The sequence below is a fragment of the Mauremys reevesii genome, linkage group 3, assembly GCF_016161935.1.
Source record: "Mauremys reevesii isolate NIE-2019 linkage group 3, ASM1616193v1, whole genome shotgun sequence".
Taxonomy (NCBI): Eukaryota; Metazoa; Chordata; order Testudines; family Geoemydidae; genus Mauremys; species Mauremys reevesii.
In genome coordinates this window covers 198813647-198829106 of record NC_052625.1, presented here as the reverse complement: position 1 = coordinate 198829106, position 15460 = coordinate 198813647, and the positions used below count along the sequence as shown (strand labels likewise).

Below are 15460 nucleotides of genomic sequence, written 5' to 3'. Positions count from 1 at the left end.
CAGGTAGCTGCCTGCATCACCAACTTCCCTTAGTGGCTGCTGCTGTGGTTCTTTCTGCTTCCTAACCGTGATGTACCAGGCGGTGTCATAAATGCTGATTGGCTGAGAAAGGTTGAATCAGCTCAGCACTGAGCTGCGCGGGCTGCAACACTTGGAAATTGAAGGGTTTGAACAAATCCCTGCCACTCCAAATGCCTGACTGTCTATGAGGGTCTGCACAGACATTGTTGTGAAGACTCTGCGCACGGGAATAGTTTCTTCATGAACAGTTGTTAGGTTTAGGCATGCCAGACCAGCTGGGCCTTGCGAGAATGTTGCCTAAATGTCCCTCACCTCACCATTTGTGATACTTTGATTAAACTGTTTAAAACTGGATTTTATCTGGGCTTTCCTTAAAGTATCCGCTACACATGGACACAAGCTGAAACCTAAACAGTATTGTTTCATTGCTTCCTTGTGCTACACCTGTCTGTATGTGATGTCTCTCTTCTTATACTCTGATTGTAAATACTTTAGTGAAGGGAGGGTGTCTTTGTTGTATATTAGTTCAGAGCCTGACAATATGGGGTCTGACTGGGGCTCCTAGGGTCTAACATAATAATAAAATAATAACAATTAACAATTAATAATTAATGCTGCCTTGTCATTTCTGTAGAAATTGTTACAACCCCACGCAAATGCATTTCCAGTAGTGAAGCCAAGCACATAGGAATGGCAGATTATGCCCGGGGTCAGTAAGGTTAAGATATTGACACAAAAATCTGCCACATTAATGATGTGGCTTCTATTCCCCAATGTAAGTAATCTCTAATTGGGGTGTGAGATATTGCTGAACAGAAGGGTGTGAAAGCTCTGAATAATGAACACTAGTCAACAGAAGAAGTTAGCCTGTAATTCATGCTCTTCTGGTTCAAAACATAGTTCACCATCCCCTAATGTATTTTCATCATCAGGCCAGAAGAAAAGAATTCATCTTATATGTGCCCTGTGCAGATGCTCAGCTCTGTTTGGCATCAGGCCCACCCAGAAGGGGCAAGGGGCAAAACGGGCAGTTTGCCATGGGCCTTGTATTTGAGAGGGTTCCCAAAATGACAGTAACTGGGTCAAATTTGATTGAGAGGCACTGCAACCAATGTACCCTTTTAACAATGTGCACATGCATCCTTCGTGACTTGTGAATACCAGAGCAGGATGTAGTACAGTATTCCACTGTGATATGTAGTAGAGTTGTAGTTGTGTCACTCCCAGGATATTAGAGAGACCTGAAGAGCTTGAAAGCTTTTTATCTCACCAGCACAAGTTGGTCCAGTAAAAAGATATCACCTCACCCAACTTGTCTCTATTGTATTCTATCAGCAATCACACCAGGGCTGAATATAGACCTAAAAAAACCTGTCCACTCTTCTTTGAGATTCCCCTGTTTCTGAATCCAAGGATATCATTAGCTCTTTTGGATTGGGAGCTCATATTCAGCTAATTATCCAGTATGACCCACACATCTTTTTCACAGTCACTGCTTCCCAGGATAGAGTCCTCCATCCTGAAAGTATGGCCTACCTTCTTTGTTCTTAGATATATATTTTTGAATTTAGCCATATTAAAATGCATCTTGTTTTGTTTGTGCCAGGCTTACCAGGTGATCCAGATCACTCTGTCTTTGTGACATGTTCTCTTCATTATTTACCACTCACACAGTTTTTGTGTTGTCTATAAAATTTATCAGTGATGATTTTGTTTTCTTCCAGGTCACTGATAAAAATGTTAAATAGCGTAGGATCTAGGACTGATCTTTGTGGGATCCCACTAAATAGAACGGTGGGGATATTTTTATAGGTTATAGTTAAGCCAAATCTGAATAGATTTTCTTAGGCACATCAAAGGCACCTTCCTGACCCCAGGACTATTCCTCAGCCAAATTTCAAACATCTATTGCAAACTAAATAAGCACTAGAGAGCTTCAGAAAACAAGCTGAAAAAAATATGAAAGAAAGTTTTAGGCAGCCTTAGTACAGTTCACAAACCTCCTTCCATGTTCTCCTTTCATTTCACTAAGATCTTACCTGGGATACTTTGCAGCACCAAGAAGAGGACGGCAAAGAGAAGGTAAAGAATCTTCATGGCTGATGTTTGGATGGCAACTCCACACCACTGGAGAGAGGAGACACTAAGACAGACAGGAGACAGAGAGTCTGTCTCTTTATAGGGTGCTGGGGATTGCGATATGCTGATCTGTTGAAATCTTTTTTTTTATGCCAGTGACATTTAAAAGGTGTGTGCTGCAATCTGTTAATTGTAATGATTATTTGTAAAGCACCATAAAAGTTCCTGGAGAATTTCAGGGAAGTAAACTGTCAAATCCCAGCCTTGAGGAAGTTACAATATGAATATTTACACCTAGCAGACATGGATTACCTGGACAGAAGCCATTTGAAGATAATGAAAATCCTCTCATTGACCTTAAACAAGGGTCCTATTGCACAGAGGAATTCCAGAACACAGCTATACATAGGAAGCATTGGCGGTAGGGTATGTGTGTTCGTGTATTTGTTGTGTACAATAGTTATCAATATTTTACATGTATTTAGGGAAATTTCCTAATTTCATACATCAAAACCCATTACAAAGAGGTTACAAATTCTTTTAAAAATGAGAAATAAAGTGACTAATATTTTCAATATGAGGTTTCAGGAATGTAAGGGTAGGGTAAAGCCAATGGAGAATGCACTAATGTTTTCCCTCTTGCTAGGGAAGAACTCCAGGGGTGCCTTCAAGAACCTGATCTTATTAATTTCTATATTAATGATGTAGTGGATGTTTTAAAGGAAAATAAGCTTTCTCCAATGCACATTAAGAGGAGATCTATTCTGCTCTCATTATATGCCAATTACATGCCTGTTTTAACACAAACTTGAAGAGGCCTTTGCTAGTTATCTCATTTTTCCTCTTATTATAACTTTCAAGACCTGGTTATTAATTATAATCATAGATTATTAGGGTTGGAAGGGACCTCAAGAGATCATCTAGTCTTATCCCCTGCTCAAAGCAGGACCAATCCCCAAATGGCCTCCTCAAGGATTGAACTCACAATTGGAGAGAGTCCAGCGGAGGACAACAAAAATTATTAGGGGGCTGGAGCACATGACTTATAAGGAGAGGCTGAGGGAACTGGGATTGTTTAGTCTGCAGAAGAGAAGAATGAGGGGGGATTTGATAGCTGCTTTCAACTACCTGAAAGGGGGTTCCAAAGAGGATGGATCTAGACTGTTCTCAGTGGTAGAAGATGACAGAACAAGGAGTAATGGTCTCAAGTTGCAGAGGGGGAGGTTTAGGTTGGACATTAGGAAAAACTTTTTCACTAGTAAGGTGGTGAAGCACTGGAATGGGTTACCTAGGGAGGTAGTGGAATCTCCTTCCTTAGAGGTTTTTAAGGTCAGGCTTGACAAAGCCCTGGCTGGGATGATTTAGTTGGGTTTGGTCCTGCTTTGAGCAGGGGGTTGGACTAGATACCTCCTGAGGTCCCTTCCAACCCTGAGATTCTATGATTCTATGATTCTAACCCTGGGTTTAGCAGGCCAATGCGCAAACCACTGAGCTATCCCTCCCCCCAAAATAAGATTAAGGTCATGATTTTTGGAAGAATCCTACTCATATTCAGTGAATGACAGAAGGCCACCCGGTGTAGAACATGTCTCTGTTTTGACTTATTTAAGGATAAAATTTCATCATTTGTGCTGCTGGTCCCCTTATCATAAACAGTTAAAACAAAGGGCCCTTTGCTCTGCTCAAGGGGTGCTGTTTTACCTGCTTATATGATGGGAAAAGCGTTGCCTCAGCTCTAAGAATTTTTAACTCCAAAACTGACATAGCAGATGCTCTATGGGTTTCAAAGCTTGGGTTGGAGCCAAATTTTGGCCATAAGAAGTCACTCAAAATATATTTTTAGTAGACTTTTAATTTTCCCAAATTCTACCCTGGACTTGTTTTTACATACTGCTTTTATTAAATGTTGGTCTAAATTTTACTCGTCCAGATTATAGATTGCCCCATCCTTGTTTCAGGAGATGGAGAAACAACTCTTTATTTCCATGGTGTAAGATTCTTCAATTTATTATAGTTAGGCGGGGTTTCTCCATTACTCACTTATTGTGGATACTTTTAAATCAATGTAATCAATTGCTCAAACAGAGAGTAACAGATATTACCCAACAAGAAGATCCGGCTATGATTCATAATTTTAAGTTTGCCTTTTGCTTTTCTATTTTGAAGACACCTTATGTTTTTTTATCTGCATTTGAATGAGATATCAAGTCTTCATTTATGTATGACATATACTCAGCTAAGATTCCAAACCACAGACACTGCTTTCCTTAAAGGTAAATAAGAAAAAAGTTCCTTCACATTGTCATTTTCGCCCATGTAAATCGGGAGCATTGGAAAATCTACTTCATTATCTTTTAGACTGCAGAATCCATCTTCTGAGAGCACAGTGGATTTGATATCTTTTGTATAAAAGTAACTTTTATCATCATCTGAAATGATAATTCTTTTATTTTTTTCTTAATACATGGTAGGAATCAAATTGGTGGCAATTTTTGCATTTTTAGCATTGTGCCAAAGAGTTTTGATTAGGTTCTAACTGACATTTTAATGTGTTATATGAATGTCACTGTTGGTGCAATTTTTTCTTTTTGCATTTGCAAAAGACATATGTCATGTATGATTTAATAAAATGGAATTGAATTGCAGGGTAGTGACAATATAACTCTTCTTTAGTCCTTAGAATTCAGAACAAGAAGACACCAAAAACCCAAAAGAGAGAAAGAGAGGAAGGAGGTTGCTCCCTAAAACAGAGGTGCACAACTCACCCCACATTACTGTAGGCTGGCTGGCTGGCTGCTGGCTAACAGCTAAGGCCAGATCGCACACTTCCCTGTAGAGCCCCCTGACCTTCAAGAAGGAGCAGGACAAAATTCAGAGCATTTAAACGGATAGCTTATAATTTTAATGCTGTTTTCAATACACCACACATTCTCCACAGGTGGCGATGTTCCAGCTGGATCCCCTCCAGCTTCAGACTGGAACACCAGGATCTGCCCTTAATTGGTGCCTTCCTGTTGCACTGATGATCACATCTGGCTGTGGGATGTGGGTGTCATAGATAGGGATGATAAAACTTCTCCATATAAAATAAGAAACCCCACCCTGCAGAAAAACTAAAAATGCTTTCCCCCTTCTTCTGCCAATTAACCTACCTTGGCATCTTCTCAGAACCAGCTGGAAGTGGGAATGAAGCCTGGCTGAAGCTTGAAGATTCACTTAACCCCTGGCACCTACCCAACCCTGCACCCAAATCTCTGTCCCTCAGGGAGATTGGGGTGTGTGTGTGAAACAGTCTGTTTGTGTCCCATCAAACCTCCTCTCCATAGGCCCCTCCCAACAGATCCTTCGCTCCCAACATCCCCATGCTTCCTTCTTGTTTTGTGCTCTGAAATCAAGGGGAGGCCAAGCCACCATCTGCTCTTCCCGCCCAGCACCTTGAGGAGAAGGCCCATCACCCTGCTCACTTTCCAGAGAGTGGTTGGTGGCCCTCTCCTATTATCTTAGAGGTCTGGCTGGCCGCCCTCACAGGTTGAAGAAACTGATATGTTCTGAGGCACAGGAACCCTCATCCTTTAGTAGCAGGATGTGGCAATTCTTCATTTTACACCAGGTCAGGCATTTTCTAACACTCTTCATGCACTGCTGATATTTAACCCAGGTACTTCAGATTAATTGCAAAAGAGAAACTAGCACTGGGCCTGTGTTCTTTTCTAACTCTTTACAAGCTTTCAAGGGACCTGAAGGGTGTTTTGGTTTTTAATTTGTTTTGTTTTTTCTCCATATTACTTACCTTAGAAGTATCAGGAAAACTGAGTCCGGTCTTCTCTCTTTTGCCTGAAGGCTCTTTGGAGGCCTCACAGGTTCAAGGTTCCTCAACCCTAAATGGAAAGTGTGACAGGATTTTGACTCTTTAATGAGGAAATTTTATTTTCTAACTGCTTAAAAATTGTTTGAATATCATGGTTGTTAATAATAATAATAAAAAGTTTTAAAATTGTCCTTACTAACTACTGCAGGGATTGTCTCCCGGTCCTCTCAGTGGTCGGTCTTTGGCCAACTTGGCACCACTCCATAACCTTCCCTCAGGAGCAGTTTCTCTGTCTGTACTTTGAGCTGTCACCAGAAATATCCAGTTTTAAGTCAGTAGACTTTATGTAAAGTCTTTTCATATTCCACGATGATGTTGTCTGTGTGTCATAGCTCATCATGCAGCAACGTAAAGTCATTTGACTCATTTGCTTGGTTCATCGCCAGTAGTGTTGCTAACAATTAATGGAATAATAAAAGTAACAGCTGTATAATCCCCTCTAATCACATATGATTATTTTCTATACTTCATTTGCACGCTAGTAGGATTGCTTCACATGTTAAATTGTCCATTTGCTACTGGCAACAAACAGGATATCAGGCCAGGTGGTCGTTTAGGTCTTATAACATATTAATTAGGTTCACCTCACAGATTTTCCATTGGCATTGGCCTTTCAATATACCCATTGAACAGACCACCTTCTCTAATATAAAAAAAAAAGATTCTTATATCTTTGTTAATAATTAGTTAAGATAACATTTGTATTTAAAATATGCAGTTTTGTATGTGTGTGCGCGCGTACGCACATAATAGAATAAAAATATAAAAGAAATTCCTTTACAATGTAACAAGTATTTTCAGCTAACTTAGCCAGCTTGCTGTTGCTGTTACTCAGTTTATGTCCTAGGTGAAGCCTCATCTGCTATTTGACATGTTTTAAATAGGGCTGTCGATTAATCACAGTTAACGCACACGATTAACTCAAAGCACCTCATTATCCTCATTATCCAGCTTGCAGATGACACTAAACTGGGAGGAGTGGTAGATACCCTGGAGGGTAGGGTAGGATACAGAAGGACTTAGACAAATTAGAGGATTGGGCCAAAGGAAATTGGATGAGGTTCAACAAGGACAAGTGCAGAGTCTTGCACTTAGAATGGAAGAATCCCATGTACGGCTACAGACTAGAGACTGAGTGGCTAGGCAGCAGTTCTGCAGAAAAGGACCTAGGGGTTACAGTGGACAAGAAGCTAGATCTGAGTCAACAGTGTGCCCTTGTTGCCAAGAAGGCTAACGGCATTTGGGGCTGTATAAGTAGGGGCATTGCCAGCAGATTGAGGGATGTGATCATTCCCCTCTATTTAACATTGGTGAGGCCTCATTTGGAGTACTGTGTCCAGTTTTGGGCCCCACACTACAAGAAGGATGTGGAAAAATTGGAGAGAGTCCAGCGGAGGGCAACAAAAATGATTAGGGGGCTGGAGCACATGATTTATGAGGAGCGGCTGAGGGAATTGGGCTTATTTAGTCTGCAGAAGAGAAGAGTGAGGGGGGATTTGATAGCAGCCTTCAATTCCCTGAAGGGGTTCCAAAGAGAATGGAGCTAGGCTTTTGTCAGTGGTGGCAGATGATAGAACAAGGAGAAATGGCTTCAAGTTGCAGTGTAGGAGGTCTAGGTTGGATATTAGGAAACACTATTTCACTAGGAGGGTGGTGAAGCACTGGAATGGGTTACCTAGAGAGGTGGTGGAATCTCCATCTTTAGAGGTTTTTAAGGCCCGGCTTGACAAAGCCCTGGCTGGGATGATTTAGTTGGTGTTGGTCCTGCTTTGAGCAGAGGGTTGGACTAGATGACCTCCTGAGGTGTCTTTCAACCCTAATCGTCTATGATTCTATGACTGAGCGTGGAATATTCCTGCCAAAGAGAGACCTTTGCAGAATTGGATAGGTTTGTGAGAAGAAGGGGTTATAATGGAAACAGACTGAGAGCTGTTCCTACGGTGAATGCTATAAAGATATTGCTATAACTGAACCTGCAAGTGACTGAAAATAGGATTCATCCTTCAGTGATTGGGAAAATGACTTATTAAGATCGTGAAATATTTGAAAAACATGAGCCTCAACCAGAAGCCAACACATGACCTATTATTCTAGTTGGAATTGTTATGCTGGAGATTGTTAGTGGCTGCTACAAGGAATCAAAGACCTCAGTGAAGCTAATGGGCATGCATTACACCCTTTATTCTGTCTCAATGGAAGATGTAATTAAGCTATTTTATGCAGTAGAATAGCTGAAACAATAGAAGCCTCTGCTCAGGGCACTGGGCACAGGGAAAGCCTGAGCAAGAACGAACTCAAGGAAGCATAAGAATGGGTTCCCTGAGAACTGATTGCAAGCACAGGGGCTGCAGTATTGCTGTGTGTGTCAAAAGCAGAAAGCCTGCGGAATGCAAAGACAAAGGCTCAAGGAATCCAGCAGAAAGCCTGAGAAGAAGCTGGTAGTGTGGCCCTGGGATGGGACAGAGACAGATTTCCTTGGGACTCAGGACTGGTTGGAAATCAGGCTTGGATTTCAGAACAAAGAAACTGCTTCCTGTTGTTTGTTCCTATTGTGTTCAGGCAAATAGGACTTTGGGTATGGCTACACTTCAATGTAAACCCAGGGTTGGTGGAACTCGAGTCAGAAGACCCAGGGTTTGAGAACCCAGGGCTTGAGCGTTTACACGGATTGCTGACGCTAGGTTGAGAATTTTTTAACCTGGGCCCCACCCCGGGGTTCCAGCATCTGCACTGCAATACACAGGGCTGAGTCAAACCATCTGCCGCTGTTAGAGCCCTGGGCTGGGTTGCGGTGGAGTTGGGCAGGCCCGCGTCCCCCCTGCCGTCCCACCCCCGGGGTGACAGTACTCCCCCTCCTTAGGCCAGGAGGCCTGCGCTCATAGGACACCCCTTGCCTGAGCCCCATAGACTGTGGTTGGTGCTCAACCCCTGCCAGCGAACTAGACTCTTTGCTGGGGCCTCTGCCCTGGCTGAGGCCTGAGCCAGGGGCAGCTCCAGGCATTTTGCTGCCCCAAGCACGGCAGTCAGGCAGCCTTCGGCGGCATGCCTGCGGGCGGTCCGCTGGTCACGCAGATTCAGTGGCGTTTATGTGGCTGATCTGCCGGTCCCGGACCTTCAGCGTACTCACAACCGAATTACCGCCCTCATGGCGACTGGAACGCCGCCCCCCGCGGCTTGCCGCCCCAGGCACGCACTTGCTGTGCTGGTGCCTGGAGCATCCCCCAGAGTCGGTGCAACCCATTAGGCGACCAAGGCGGTCGCCTAGGGCGCTAGCATTTGGGGGGCAGCATTTCGGGGCCTTCGGCGGCGACCGCAGCGGCCGGATCTTCGGCCAGCCCGGTCGTCGTCGGCATTTAGGCGGAGGGACCTGGGGCAAGGGGGCATGGGGAGGGCCGCCTGCAGCAAGTAAGGGAGGGCGCAACAGGGGACCCGCTCCCTGCCCCAGCTCACCTCTGCTCCGCCTCCTCCCCCGAGCACGCCGCCCCGCTCTGCTTCTCTCCCTCCCAGGCTTGCGATGCCAAACAGCTGATTGGTGCCACAAGCCTGGGAGGCAGGAGAAGTGGAGCAGCAACGGTGTGCTCGAGGAGGAGGCGGAGCAGAGGTGAGCTGGGGCGGGGAGCTGCTGCATGGCTCCTGGGGTTAGGGGGAGCTGCCACGGGGGGGGGAGGGGCAGATCTGTGTGCACTACAACTGTAAAGCTCTAAAGATGCTGCCTGTTTGCAGAGAGCAGGCATTTTGGTCTCAGAGTTGCTAGAGACTGATACAGAGCAGTAGACTCATATCCTGCACTCTCACCTGGGGACTTTGCATTGGTTCTTCTTTGTTCTTCCATTTTATAATAGGGAACACAAACCATTTATACAGTGAGACTGTTTCAGGCCGCACCCCATGCATGTATATACTGCTCCACCAGTGGTTAGTGGTGTAAAAGCATCACTCGTGGCTAAGGGAGAGTTACATCAATTCATGAGCAGCAGAGTTGATGCAACTGGCTCTATGCTGGCCTTTCTTGCAAACGCTGGCATAGAGCTGGTGCTAGAGATGGTACTGGAGTTGTCAGGTCTCAGAGGTGCAATCTCTACAGCATTGAACATTAATGACATTCTGGGATTTTTTATGTGTGGAGCTGAGCAAAGGCAGCCTGGGTTAAGCTGTAGTAAGAGCAGCCAGCTGGGTTGTTCTAATATATACTGAGGACACTCCAACCCCAATGCATCTCAGATCTGGGTACCCAAGGTGTATGGAGAGGAACACACACTTCTGTTAATGCATTCATGTCTCTGTTATTGAATCGTAAACTTACGGTAAACAACAGTGGCCCATTCTGAAACAATCTGCAATGTTTCTGGTATTCGGAGGACAGGACAAGAAGCAGTTACCCCCAAAGCATCTACATTGCTCTCTGGACAAATTATTCTGTGCCAGTCCTGCAGAAAGAATGAGTCTAAATTATAATTCAGCAGAATGAAAAAGGGGTTATTATTTTAGCATTGAAGGCATTTCCCCTTGACTGGATTTCACATTTACTGCGAGCTGGCCGAATCAGCACCATTATTATCATCCAGGGCACAGTTTTACCACAGCTTTAATGCTACAGAAATGGCTGTCATTTGGGGAACATCCTGTAGCACCCTCTAAACAGAGAGCAGAGCAAGTTTATTAAATGGGGCTCGGGCTCGCTGGATGCATTTGAGAACTGTAACTCTGTGTCCTTCACTGCCCCACACATTTAAGGGAAGAAAAGTTGGCAGCTGCCTGTACCAGGCTTTCGTTACAGGCTGCTGCTCTGGTTTTGTTTGTTCATGGCTCCCAAGAACAATGGAGCAGGAAAATGATGATAAATGCTAAGTGACTGAGTAGGATTGAACCAGTTCAGCATGAGGTTGGTTGGCTGCAACTTTTAGAAGCAGAAGAGTTTGATCAAGTTCTTTCTGGATCGAGTGCCTGTCTGAGAGACTCTGCGTAGACATGCTTGTGAAAATTCAGCTCTCGGGAATAGCTTCTTCATGGTAAAATAATCTCTCCACTACTACTCGAGATTCCTCTCTTTATGCATCCCAGGGTTGAATTAACTCTCTTGGCCACAGCACTGGACTGGGAGGTAATGTCCAGCTGATTATCCACCCATGACCCCCAAATCTTGTTCAGTCACTGCTTCCCAGGATAGAGTGTCCCCATCCTGTAAGTATGGTCTACATTCTTTGTTCTTAGAGAGATATATATTTGCATTTAGCCATATTCTAATGCATATTGCTGTGCTTGTGCCAGGCTTACCAGATCACTCTGTCTTCGTAACCTGTTCTCTTCATCATTTACCACTCATCCAGTTTTTGTGTTGTCTGTAAACTTTATCAGTGATGATTTTGTTTTCTTCCAGGTCATTGATAAAAATGTTGAATAGTGCGGGACCAAGGACCGAGCCCTGTGGGATCCCACTAAATAGAATGTTGGGGATATTTGTATAGGACATAGTTCAGTCAAATCTGAATAGATTTTCATAGGCACATCAAGGGCACCTTCCTGACCCCAGGATTATTCCCCAGCCAAATTTCAAATATCTGCTGCAAACTATATCAGCACTAGAGAGCTTCAGAAGAAAAGGTGGAAAAATATGTTACAAAGTTTTAAGCAACCTTAGTACAGGTTCACAAATGTCCTTCCATATTCTCTTTTCATTTCACTAAGATCTTACCTGGGACACTTTGCAGCATGAAGAAGAGGACGGCAAAAAGAAGGTAAAGAATCTTCATGGCTGATGTTTGGCTGGGAACTCAGCACCACTGGAGAGAAGAGACACTGGAGAGAAGAGACACTGGAGAGACACTGGAGACAGAAAGTTTCTCTCTTTATAGGGTGCTGGGGATTGCAATATGCTAACCTGTTGAAATGTTGTTTTGATGCCAGTGACGTTTAAAAGATGTGTGCTGCAATCTGTTCATTGGGATTATTTGTACAGTAGCATAAAAAATCCTGGAGAATTTCAATACACGTGGCAAAAATCTACTGCATGTTTGAAAGCCCTTTGAAGACAATAGAAATCCTCTCATTGACTTTAAATGAGGGCCCTAATGCAGGGAGGAATTTGAGAACACAGCTGTACCTGGGAAGCATTGACAGAAGGGTGTGTGTATTGGTGTATTAATTTTCTACAATATTTATCAATATTTTACAGATATTTAGGGATTTTTCCTAATATCATTCACCAAAGCCCAGTGCAAACAGATGGAAAACTCTTTTAAGAATGAGAAATAAAGTGAATACCTTTGAAAATACTCTATATCAGGAATATATAGATTTGGTTTTCTATTTCTGTATATGTAAATTGAGAAATTTTACAGTTAGCGATGGGGAAAAGAAACATGAGTTTTCCCCTTCTTTCCACCCACAGCAAATATTATCTTTAATGACAGCAGTCCAAAGTAGAGATATAATATGTTGAAGAAGCCATTGGCACTCGTAGATGCTAAGCACCGCTCAGATTTTGTCTCATTATCTCAGGGAGGAGAGAACAAGAAGTGATTGAGCTTAAACTGAAGCCAGGAAAATTTAAGAACATTTCTGAGAGTTCTATAGAGTAATTTGACATCACAGTATTGCCTGGGGGATTCATTCTAACCAGGCCCAGAGTCTCCAAACTACAACCTCCCACAAGGTTTGATAACCCCCCATTGGGAATCTCCCTCCCAGTCATCTCGTTCCCCTGTAGGTTTGAGATCTGATCAACTCTCCCCCCCCCCCGCCCCATTAAACCAGCCTTGGGTGAAACTCAGGGAGTTCACCACTAATATTGAAAAAAAAAAGATGTTCTGCTGCTGATAAAGCACTCTCACCTCAGAAATATCCCTAACAGGAGTTATAACCACCAAGGTTGTAAAGTAGAGACACCCAGCACTGGGAAACTAGGGAGGATACAGAAAAAGACTCAACAAATGGTAAAATGAGCTCTGACCAGCATTTTTGTGCTTACCATCAGCATAAACAGAGAAGGTCACAACTAAGTTACAATTTGGGCATGAAAGATACAATGTAAAAAAAACTTGGGCAGGAAGGAAGACACATAGGTGCCAGCATGGAATTGGTACATTTTTTTTTTGCTGTTTAGGAGTGTGGGATAATGTGATAGGGTTAGTAAATTTGGAGGGAGCTAGTTTTACCTTTATAATGTACATGAAAAACGATGTTCTTTGGGAATCATTTCTGGACTGCAGTTCGACATGAATCTGATAGAACTGTGACCCCTCTGCTGGAGCATACTGTGCTGAGGCATTGCCGGGAACCCTCAGACGAGTGGATCCTGATTGGCCATCAGAAGAAATTTGTCTGCATATTGGGCGTGGTGAGCATAAGAGATTTGCTTGGTATATGTATTCTGTGTGTGTTGCTAATAAATAGATATTTAGAGCACAACTGTGTAAGGCTCTTTCACTGGGAAAAGGTTCCACAGACCCGTAGAGCCCTGAGCCCCGAGGGAAAGGGCGGTTACTTAAATTGACCAGGTTTCTCCCTGAGCCCGGTGGGAAATGGTAGATGCCCTACATGCCAAACCCTCAGTGGGGAAAGGGTGAGGGTTCTTAAATTGACCAGGTCACACCTTGAGCCCTCAGTAGGGTATAGGCAGAGTGTCCCTATATTGTGCAGGTAACACTGGTGGAGAATGCTGGGTCTAGGTCATTTCAACTGAACTGATTGAGCCTTTTACAGCAGTTGGACAGAATATTTGTGTCCTTCTGTCAACAAGGACTGCAGCCTGCTTGACAGAATGAACACTCCAGAGAAGAGGGAGAGTGGGAAAGTTGAAAAGCCAGGAGGGTGGAAGCTGGTAGCGGAACCGATCCTCCTTGCAAAGTGTGTAGTGGACCAAGAGCCATGCCCAAGGAAGATGATTCTTTTCAAGGGAAAAATGCATTGAAACATGCATGTAAAGGGTTTGAAGCATATGCAATAATATGACATCTAAATTAAATAAAAGAGCTGTAAAAACTGCGGCTGGGTAGGCACTATGGAAAGTGTCTTACAATCTCTCAAGGTTAGTAATATCCCAGGATAATCAGTTAGAAGACTGTGAACTGAAATTGGGTATGGTAAAGGATACCTTGAATTGGTATAAAGCCTTTATAAGTGAAGCAATAGAGATATTATGCTTGAAATTGAGGGATGCTCAGGCAGCTGTCAGAACAATCCTGCAGGAAAAACAGTATCGGGCTCAGACTAGCGGTGATCATTCTGCCTGCATGCAACAGATTAAAGAGTTGAAATGTGAGCTGGGAGCCCAGAGGAGCATTGTGGCAGCAGTGAGGGAAGAATAGGTGCAGATACTGGGAGTACTTCAGACCCGTGGGATGATACTTGGGGTGGGATATTTGGACTGATCTGAAGGGGACAGATCCTGGATGGTCATACCCTCCCAGGTCTTCCCCAAAGGGCCATATGTCCCCTTGAGAAGGGAATAGCAGGAGTCCTGGATGATAGCAGAATTAACAGATCATTTTAAGAGACAGGAGCTGCAACTGGATCCCAGAAGGGTTGATTAATTTTTTTTTCTCAAGGTGAAAAACGGAGAGTGAGCGGGTTAACATCTAGCATTAATGTGTTAACCCATGGAGTTGCCGAGGAACAATTAATTGCAACAAAAAAGGACAATCCTGCCATCCATTTAGCATGCAGACAAAGGCAACAGATACCAGGGGAACAAATTTGGGGTTTGCAAGTGGAAACTAAGGCAGCTGTGTTGCCGAGACAGTACTTGGTGGCTGTGTCATTGCAGGCAAAATGCGCCACCTTAAGCAATAAATGCAAAACACATAAGAATCAGTACAACTGATGAACACAGCAGTTAGAGTGAAAGCATGGAGGGGTTAAGATCACAAAATGATGTTGCCACAAAAACTTTAAAAGTTACGGCAGCAGAGAATAATATAATAAAGCTAAGATATAATAAATTGGATGCAGAAGTAAGTGATTTAGAGAAAGAGTAAAGAGTTAACAGTAGCTGCTGCAGAAATTAATACTACAGAGTCTGGAGGAAAGTAACTATTTGGGAGTTGTGGAAATGTTAAAGAGTGACATTTATGGTGTTAGAAGAAGAGAATTCTGGGTTTGCTACTAAAACCCAAGTATCAGAGGGGTAGCCGTGTTAGTCTGGATCTGTAAAAGCAGCAAAGAGTCTTGTGGCACCTTATAGACTAACAGACGTTTTGGAGCACGAGCTTTCATGGGTGAATACCCACTTCGTCGGATGCAAGTAGAGTGGAATGCATCCGACGAAGTGGGTATTCACCCATGAAAGCTCGTGCTCCAAAACGTCTGTTAGTCTATAAGGTGCCACAAGACTCTTTGCTGCTTTTACTAAAACCCAGTCATGTAAATTTAAATATATGTGCAACTCCGTACAGTCATATCGGTGAAAGCCTGATAGTTAAACAAGTTGCACAAGGGGGGCTAGGTAAATGTTTTTGTTCCCAAGAGTTTTTACAGCTATTCTGAAGGAAAATG

The 15460-nt window shown here is 43.5% G+C and overlaps 1 long non-coding RNA gene across 3 annotated transcripts; it reads right to left on the bottom strand.

The window, feature by feature from the left end:
- Positions 1–2115: 2115 nt before the first annotated feature.
- Positions 2116–11622, bottom strand: LOC120401512. 3 transcript variants are annotated; one of them, XR_005596499.1, is made up of 5 exons: positions 11243–11621; positions 10272–10395; positions 6105–6213; positions 5891–5978; positions 2116–2164 (listed from the first exon to the last, which is right to left on the bottom strand). It is a non-coding gene; the product is annotated as an uncharacterized LOC120401512 (long non-coding RNA). The 3 variants fall into 3 exon arrangements; XR_005596497.1 differs by having other exon boundaries at positions 10272–11620; XR_005596498.1 differs by lacking the exon at positions 2116–2164 and adding an exon at positions 4833–5136 and having other exon boundaries at positions 10272–11622.
- Positions 11623–15460: the final 3838 nt, after the last annotated feature.